Here is an 8,496-nt window from a genome sequence, read left to right as displayed (position 1 = left end):
TGCTCATATTTAGCGTCCTATCCATCCGTATTCCAAGTTCTTGTTCACACACACTGCTACCTAGAAGTGTATCCCCTATCCAGTATACATCCTTTGCCTTTTTGTTACCCAGGTGGAGAGCCAGGCACTTACCTTGTTAAATCTTATTCAAATCTGTCCATTTTCCCACTGTATTCTGATCTCACTGAATTCTCTCTCTATCGTTAAGGGTGTTTGCTACTCCTCCCAGTTTAGTATCATCTGCAAATTTAATGAGGAATCCCGTCACGCTCTTATCCAGATCATTTATAAAAATATTGAAAAGCACTGGCTCAGTCCATCTGAGTCAATCCATCTCATGTGAGGTTTTCCTGTTTTCCTACTACCTTCAACTTTTCCTAACATTTTTATCTTCTCCAATTAGTTTTATCTTCTCATGATGTGACCAAAATTTCAATTTAGTCATTTTAGCTTCTATGGAGAATTCAGGATTGATTTGATCAACAACTCACTTATTTGTCTTGTTGGCAGTCCATGGTATTTGTAAAACTCCACATTTTGATTGAATCCATTTTCTTCCTATCCGCTCTCTTCATTGTCCAATTTTCACATCCATACATAGTAATGAGGAATACTATAGTATCGATTATCTTGGTCTCCAGCCACACTTCTTTACAGTTAAGGATCTTTCCTAGCTCCTTCATGACTCCCTTTCAAGTATCAGTCTTCTTCTGATTTCTGACCAAGTATTATTTTCAGCCCAAACTCCCTGGAGGATAAAATGGAGAAGGTGCTAAGCTCAACTTATGCTAAATTGAGTGTTTGGAAAGAAGTACAGAATAAATATGTAACAAACTAGTGACAAAGTCCGTTGTGGGCAAAAAACAATGGGCTCCAGAGAGGGGAGGGCGTGACTGATCCCAGCGGGGTGAAGGTGGCGGTGGACATTGCCACCTGCTCCGTGCCTGATCCCAGCCGAGTGGAGACCCACACCCAATCCTCTCAGGGTGAAGTGGGGGCAGGGCTCTAGGCATCGTCAGCATTGATACATGGTGGCGGCAAGGTCTGTTGAGCCCTGATGAAGTTTTACTTCGGAAACGAGCATGTTTGACGGCCAGTTCCTTGTCGGGTCTTCGGTCCTTTCAAGCCTGCCATCCTTGTTCTTCCACCTGTATGAATGAGAATACGAAAAAAGACGTAAGAAATCTAAATTATATTCCACTTAAGTGCAACAGAGGGTTGCCGTTGCTGTCTAGTGTCTGGCGAGTTTTGCACCTCTGCACCTTCAGCAGCTCCAGCAGCTCCGCACCTACATTTGAAGCAACTCCTTGGGAGGAAGAGACGTCGACAGGAGTTTTGCCGTTTGGTCGGTTGCCTTTGAACGTTATTGTTAATCCTGGCATTTTCTACTGCATGTTGTATGAGATTCTATTTTTGTATACAGTATATCTTTTTATTTACGATCATTATTCACACCAAGTCACTTTAAATACAGAAAATTAATATTTATATTCATATTTATAATAGGAAAAGATTTATTACATCTCTAATTTTTTTGCTATGTGCGTGTGCTTTAAAGTCCCTTAGATGTGGTTTTCCACTGTGAATTTTGGATACTGGTACTAAGGGTGCTTCTCTATTTTTGCTGCCGCTCTTAAGGTTTCTTCTTTCCTGTTGAAGTTTTGCTTATGCTTGTGAATTTCAATGGCTTCCCTGTGCAGTCTGACAAAGTAGTGGGAAGTGTTGTCCAGTATTTTGGTGTCCTGGAATAAGATACTGTGCCCTGTTTGAGTTAGGCTATGTTCAGCCACTGCTGATTTTTCAGGTTGTCCAAGTCTGCAGTGTCTTTCATGTTCTTTTATTCTTTTCTGGATGCTACGCTTTGTGGTCCCGATGTACACTTGTCCACAGCTGCAGGGTATACAGTATACTCCTGCAGCAGTGAGGGGGTCTCTACTGTCTTTTGCTGATCGTAGCATCTGTTGTATTTTTCGGGTGGGTCTGAATACTGCTTGAAGGTTATGCTTTTTCATAAGCTTTCCCATCTGATCAGTAATTCCTTTGATATATGGCAAAAACACTTTTCCTGTCGGAGACTGTTTTTCCTTGGTTGTTTGATTCATCCTGGGTTTGATTGCTCTTCGGATTTCATTTCTGGAGTAGCCATTTGCCTGAAGTGTGTGTTTTAGATGATTAATTTCCTCATTGAGAAAGTGCAGCTCATATATCCGTCTTGCACGATCCACTAATGTTTTCATTATGCCTCTTTTCTGTCGGGGGTGGTGATTGGAGTTTTTGTGTAAGTACCGATCAGTGTGAGTTGGTTTCCTGTAGACTTTGTGACCTAACTGAAAGTTCAACAGGAAAGAAGAAACCTTAAGAATGAACAGAGCATGGTTTCCAGTTCTGAAAAACACCAGGCTAACAAAACACTCTATACCCGACAATAGCCCGGCAGAGAAGATTAGCACATCAAGCACCAATCCATATGCAAAAGAACCTCCTCAGGATACAGTGAAGCCTCCTGCCATTAGCATTCCACACCCTGGGAAACTCTTACAGGATGACTCAGCTCAACCCCACCCCTCCTGAGTAGATACAAATAACCTGCCAACATCTTTTCCACACTGTGACACTGAGAGATCTCTGTCTTTTGGTGCTACACCTCTGAAGATGCCAGCCACAGCTGCTGGCGAAACGTCAGGAACTACAGTGCCAAGACCACGGCAATACAGCCCGGAAAACCCACAACAACCAAGACCAGGGTTGTAAAGGCAGGCAATGGCAAACCACCTCTGTTAGTCTCTTGCCATGAAAACCCCAGCAAGGGTCTCTGTAAGTCAGTTATGACTTGATGGCATTCTTCACCACCATGGGAGGGCCCCTGGTTCAGAACACAGCATATCTTTTGACACAAGAAGTTCTGTGTTCAGTCCCTTGCTTTTCCTGTTAAAGAATCACAGCAGGTGTGAAAAATCTCTCTTTGTTTGTGTCCAGAAAATCCCTCAGGTGTTCTTGTATCAGAGTAAAAAAGATCAGGGCGTTGTGATAGAAAATTGGATAATTTCATTTTCTTCACAATCCACAGTTGTCAACACATTACAGGAAAATGTTTTGACAAATTTTCCTATGTATCTATGAAAATCTGGAACCGAATACATTAACAACCAAATCCCAAATTTTAAGCCAATAATTGTCAAGGAAATAATAGGCATATCAGATTCACTTAATACTTATATTGAGAGCTGCTGTAGCATAGTGGTTAAGTGGTTGGGTTGCAAATCAGCACTCTGCTGGTTCAACTTCCACTACTGCCCTGAGCTCAGCAGGCGGCCTTGGGTAAGCCACTCCTCTCAGCCCCAGCTTCCCAGCTGTATTGTGGGGATAATAATAACACTGACTTTGTTCACCACTCTGAGTGGGCACTAATCTGTCTAGAAGAGTGGTATACACACACAGTTGTTATTATTGTTGTTGTTCTTGTTCATGTCACTCATCCATGGAAGCTCACGGAGTGTTGAGGATCCAAAACATTGTAAGTCAAACATGGGATGGGATAAGAGCGCTTGTACTGAATAGGTATTTTCTTAAGAATTCTCATATGTTCTCCCTTTGGGAAGAAAATTCTATGAACACCAAAATTGTCATTCCAAAAAAGAAATCTGTGAATCACCTTGGCTAAGTCAAAATAAGATTAATGACATTATAAGTAGGGGTTACATCTTATTTCCCTTATTACAATCTAGCCCTAATGAAATATATATATTTGATATTCTTATGTAATGCTTTTGCAATATGGAATAAAACTCCAGCCCTTTAACAATACATTTGAAGTTTACATTCTATTACCTATACTTATGTCCCATGTCAAAAACCCAAAATTAAACTTAATGGCATCTCTCCTGCAATAATGTTGACTTATGTTTTTTCTGCTATGGAATCATCTTTTATAATGATTGAACTTGTTAAAAATTCTACAAAAACGTTTCCAGGATGAATGTCTCCTATGGGCCGGGAAGGAAAGCTAACTTCATGCTTAGTGCACTCTGATACTTTGCATTTTGTCAGGATTTGCAAAAAAAGGGGCATTTTTCATATTATGCATTCTTCAGTTTGAGAACTTTTGGAAATAGTTCCTGCAAGGGCATGTTGCCAGTTTGATAATGATATTGCCAAACAGGGGAAATATGTTAACTGTTGAGATTTCCATTGAGTGAACTGTAACTCATTTTAAAATAAGTATCACTTGTGAAATATATATTAGCAATGTTTTTCTCCATTTCACTTGAAGCACAAAGTAAAGGATGACTTAATACATCTGTCTTCCCGGTCTCTAAAAAATGATACACTTTCTCTGATCTTCCATGTTAAGGTAGAGATGGAAGTGTAATTTCTGCCCACTTCTAGGTATCAACAGAACAACCCCTTGCTTTAGCACTAGTTGCTTCACGTGGGAGGATGGTGGTGGGGCCATGGCTCAGCGGCAGAACATCCACTTTGCACATAAAAGGCCCAAGATTCAACCCGCAGTCCCTGCACTTCAAAGGATCAAGGAGGAGATGATGGGGAAGTGCTCCTCCTCCCGAGACAACAGAGAACTCATTGCTCACGTTCAAGGAGAATGTTGGCTGCGCATACGCACATGCACTCGGTCCTTTTCAAGAATGGGTGGGGAAAGGAGGCCCACTGTTTTTGCACTTAATGACACCAAAATTGCACAGAACGCAGTCTTCCCTCTAAATCATCGACCCACCCACGACATTTTTTCTAAAGTACACTATACGCATACCACATCAGACATCTTAAGTGTTGGTGGGTGGGTTCACACTATGGAGGCAAACTGGCCAGGGACAGCAAAGCAGTAGCAACAGTGTAGCAGGAGCCCAACCAGTGCCGCAAAAAAATAGCATCACCTTTAAAAAAATGCTTTCTATTTCTGATTTTCCTTTTTCAAGTGATGATGTTAACTGTCAATAAATTATTCTCACATTTATGTCCGTCCCTATTACTGCCACATTTCCTTATGCTTTGCAGTTTTGTTCCCAGTCCCATGATGAGGAGTGGCTGGTGGTGAAACCTGATTCAGTGTCCCACTGGAAAACAGGCTGTCTCGCCTTAATTGCTGCCAATATCCAACAAAAACAATAAGAGGCTCCCCCAGACAGGCTACAAGCAACAAAAAAGAGGAAAACCACTGGGGGTATAAAGACAAGAAATCCTTAAAGTGAGACTTCACCAGTTCTGGTCAAGTTTATCTCCTGATGCACCTTTGAGGATACAATTGTCTCCACTTGCTCTCCTTAAAGCACTCTGCAGCCAGAGAGAACTGAGCATACAGATGGCGATGAGTGGGAGCCAAGAGGACTAGACAAAATGCCTAGAGAAAGATCCTCTGCCAGGGAAAAGAGAGATTCTCTCCCTCTTCTCCCTGGCAGAGGATCTTTCTCATTGCACTTCCCATGGAACCTTGCAGGAAACTGACAAATGTCTTCCACGTGTCAGGTGTCTTGTCTGTTTTGGCTCTGTGTGATTTCTTTCTGGACTATTTACTTGAGCACTGATGCTCTGGTCCACTAAAGATCTCAGAACAGCCTCCTGATGTCAGTCTCCCATCAGTGTAATCATAACTTGTCTTCATTCTCTGAGTTCTGAGTGTTCGCTATCCTTTCCCCCATTAAAACTGTTCAGTGGCTTGTTCTCTGGGAGAAGCACTCTGCTTAAGGCTGAGAAGGGCAAGGAGAACGGCGCTCCAAAGAGGGGCCATCTAGAGCAACAACAGGGAAGATATTCCTCCAGGTAAACTTCTAGCAGGAAGGAAAGACACTGTTTTAAAAACACTGTAGAAGAATATATGACTAGCTTTTGTCACAGCCAAAAGTGACAGCTGCCCCGCCCCCTTTTTCCTGTTGGGTGCCTGAGTGCCCCCCCTTAGTCCCACCCTCCCCCAGAACATAGTGCTCCGCACCCCCTCCCCAAGAATTAGGAGCATGTGCTTGAGTGCCCTTAGTCCCACCCTCCCCCGGCACGTGGTGCTCCGCACCCCGAGAATTAGGAGCGTCTTGATATTATCTATCGGCGAGGGCTGTGTTGGGGGGGATGGGGAAAGGGAAGGAAAAAATAAAAATGTCAGCCGTTGCTTTTCTGTGCCTTTGGGAAAAATGAAACAGGGTGCTTGGTGACTATGTCTGGGGGTCTGTGAGCCTGGTGATTTTGCCAAACAGTGTTGGGGAAAGGTTTTTTTTTTATTGAGAAAGGTGCCAGTGTTTTTTTTTTTGTTTTTTCACATAAACAGGGGCAGCCTCTTGCTGGAAGAAAAGCGGCGTGCCCCCTGGCTGCCTGAGAGAGAGGAGAGCCCCGGCAGAATGTTTCAGCTGGCTTTCACAAAAGCAGGGACAGACGCCTCCATTCCTCCCCACCCGTTTTTAAAACCATGCAGCCAGTCTCCCAAAAGCCTATTTTAAACACACACAGAGCCGTGAATGAAGTTTCCCCACAAAACAGTGTTTTAAAAACAGCTTAAAAACAGAGAGAGAGAGAAGCCATTCCTCCTACAAACCCTCGTTTTTTAAAGAAGCAAAAAAAGAAAAAAATGTTTTAAGCACACAGAACTTACCAGCCAGAGTTCCCTCTCAGGCTCCATTTTAAAAATAAAGCCCAGAAATGTCCTGTGCCAATTTGGGGGGGGAAGCAGGTTTTCCTCCCCATTTTTGACCCCCCCCCCCGCGTGTGTTGCAGAGAAAATGAACGACTGCCTTCTGATATTCAAAACTAGAGCGACCAGCCCGCGGTGGTAAGAAGGGAGCCCCTTAGCGAAGGAGATGGCAGTGTGTGTTGGGAGGGGGTGAAGGAGGAGGGAGTCTGAGCTGCCTATGAAAAGTCTGAAAACCCCATGTGTCTCCAGAAAGCACCCCTCTTCTCTCTGAATGGGGTACACAGTGTGCGAAGTCTTCTGTGGCACCCCCTTTTTGCCTTTGGCCTGCTTCACACCCCTCCCCCACTGAAAGTTGCTGAGTCAGGGAGGGACTGTTAGAGATCGCTTCCTCCACTCCTCTGGAGGCACAGAGATGCGCTCCAGCATGTGTGTCAGTTTTAACCATGCACCTCCCCCCGCTCTTTTCTCTAGCAGCCTTTTGCCTGCTTGATCCAGGCTGTATCCTGTTAAAAAAACCCATGATAAAATAGTAAATTTGCATTGAATACTGGCGATGTCAAAGACGTGTCCAGCCATGTATCTTATGATGAAATTACCGCCCCCCCCTTGCATTAGGATTACTTCTGAATAAAGATACAGGGGTGTTTGTATTGCAGATAGGGAGGGAAAATGCCAAAAGCGTTTTCCGTGTTGTGGTACAGAGGGGTGGCCTAGAGAGCCCCAATCTTCTCAAGAGAAGTGGGGGAGACCCAGGAAGCGATTTTGGGGCAGCAGGAACCATTTTGGCGATTTTGAGGCGCGCCAACCTTGCAGGGCGGGACTGGTTATGGGGTAGCTTTTTGCTGGTTTGGGGGTGCTTGTCCTACCTCTGTCAACTCATCTCGATGAGGGGAACCTCGTGGCACCATTTTGGGGGCGATCGGTGGTGTTTTGCGAATTTTGAGGTGCGCCAGCCCTGCAAGGCAGGGGTCGCTTTTTCACAGTTTTGGGGTACATGTGAGGTGTCTATCAACTCGTCTCGATGAGAGGAACATGTTGGTTCCCTCCCCCACCCCGCAGGGCATATCCAGCATCTTTTAAACACACCAATGAAGGCAGAGGGGCATGGACGGGGTTCTTCTTTAAAAGTGGCTGTGGTGGGCAGCATCCTGGAAGGCGTCTGCTGGTGTTGCTGCGGGGCAAGCTGTGCCGTGGAAGAAAATGGAACCTGTGTTGACCACTCCAGCTGCTGTTTACGAGCTTGTGGATCCCGGGGCACCAGTGAAGAAGAAGACCACCATGTTGGGAAGATGAAAGCTTAGCGGGGACTCTGACAAGGAGAATGTAATGCTCGGTCTTTCCAAGAGGCTTTTTACTTCAGTGAATAATAATAATAATCCAACAAACCCTCTGTAATGATTTCAAGAAATGGGTGCATGTGTCTTTAAATGTTTGGTGAGATAGGTGAAGTGTGGGGGTGAAAGAGAGAGAAGAGTGAGTGATGTGATTGGTTGATGACAGAGAGTGGGCGGAGTGAAGGCAGTTTTCAGTTATTGAGGGAGAGAAAAAGATTCAGTCAGGGCAAGAGAGGCGAGCTGTGGGCAGCCTGAGTGTGTTCATGTATTTGTGAGGGAAAGGCAACCTGAGGGGAAGCCTGAACTGAATGTGTCTGTGAGACTATATATTCACTCTATTTGAAGAGGCTAACTGTGTGTGAAGCCTTACAAGAGATCTGTGTGAATGAGTTTGGATGAAGCAACTAGAAGAACTAAGAACCAATACGCTTCTTAAAAAAATAAACTGTTTTGTTATATCCCAGAGTTATCTCCCATTCCTATCCTCAGGGCCACATAGAACCATGAAGGAGCCTGACGCTCAAACATGTT

Source organism: Eublepharis macularius, chromosome 12, assembly GCF_028583425.1.
Source record: "Eublepharis macularius isolate TG4126 chromosome 12, MPM_Emac_v1.0, whole genome shotgun sequence".
Lineage (NCBI taxonomy): Eukaryota > Metazoa > Chordata > Lepidosauria > Squamata > Eublepharidae > Eublepharis > Eublepharis macularius.
The sequence above is the reverse complement of the archived record's forward strand: the minus strand, read 5'-3'. Positions refer to the sequence as shown.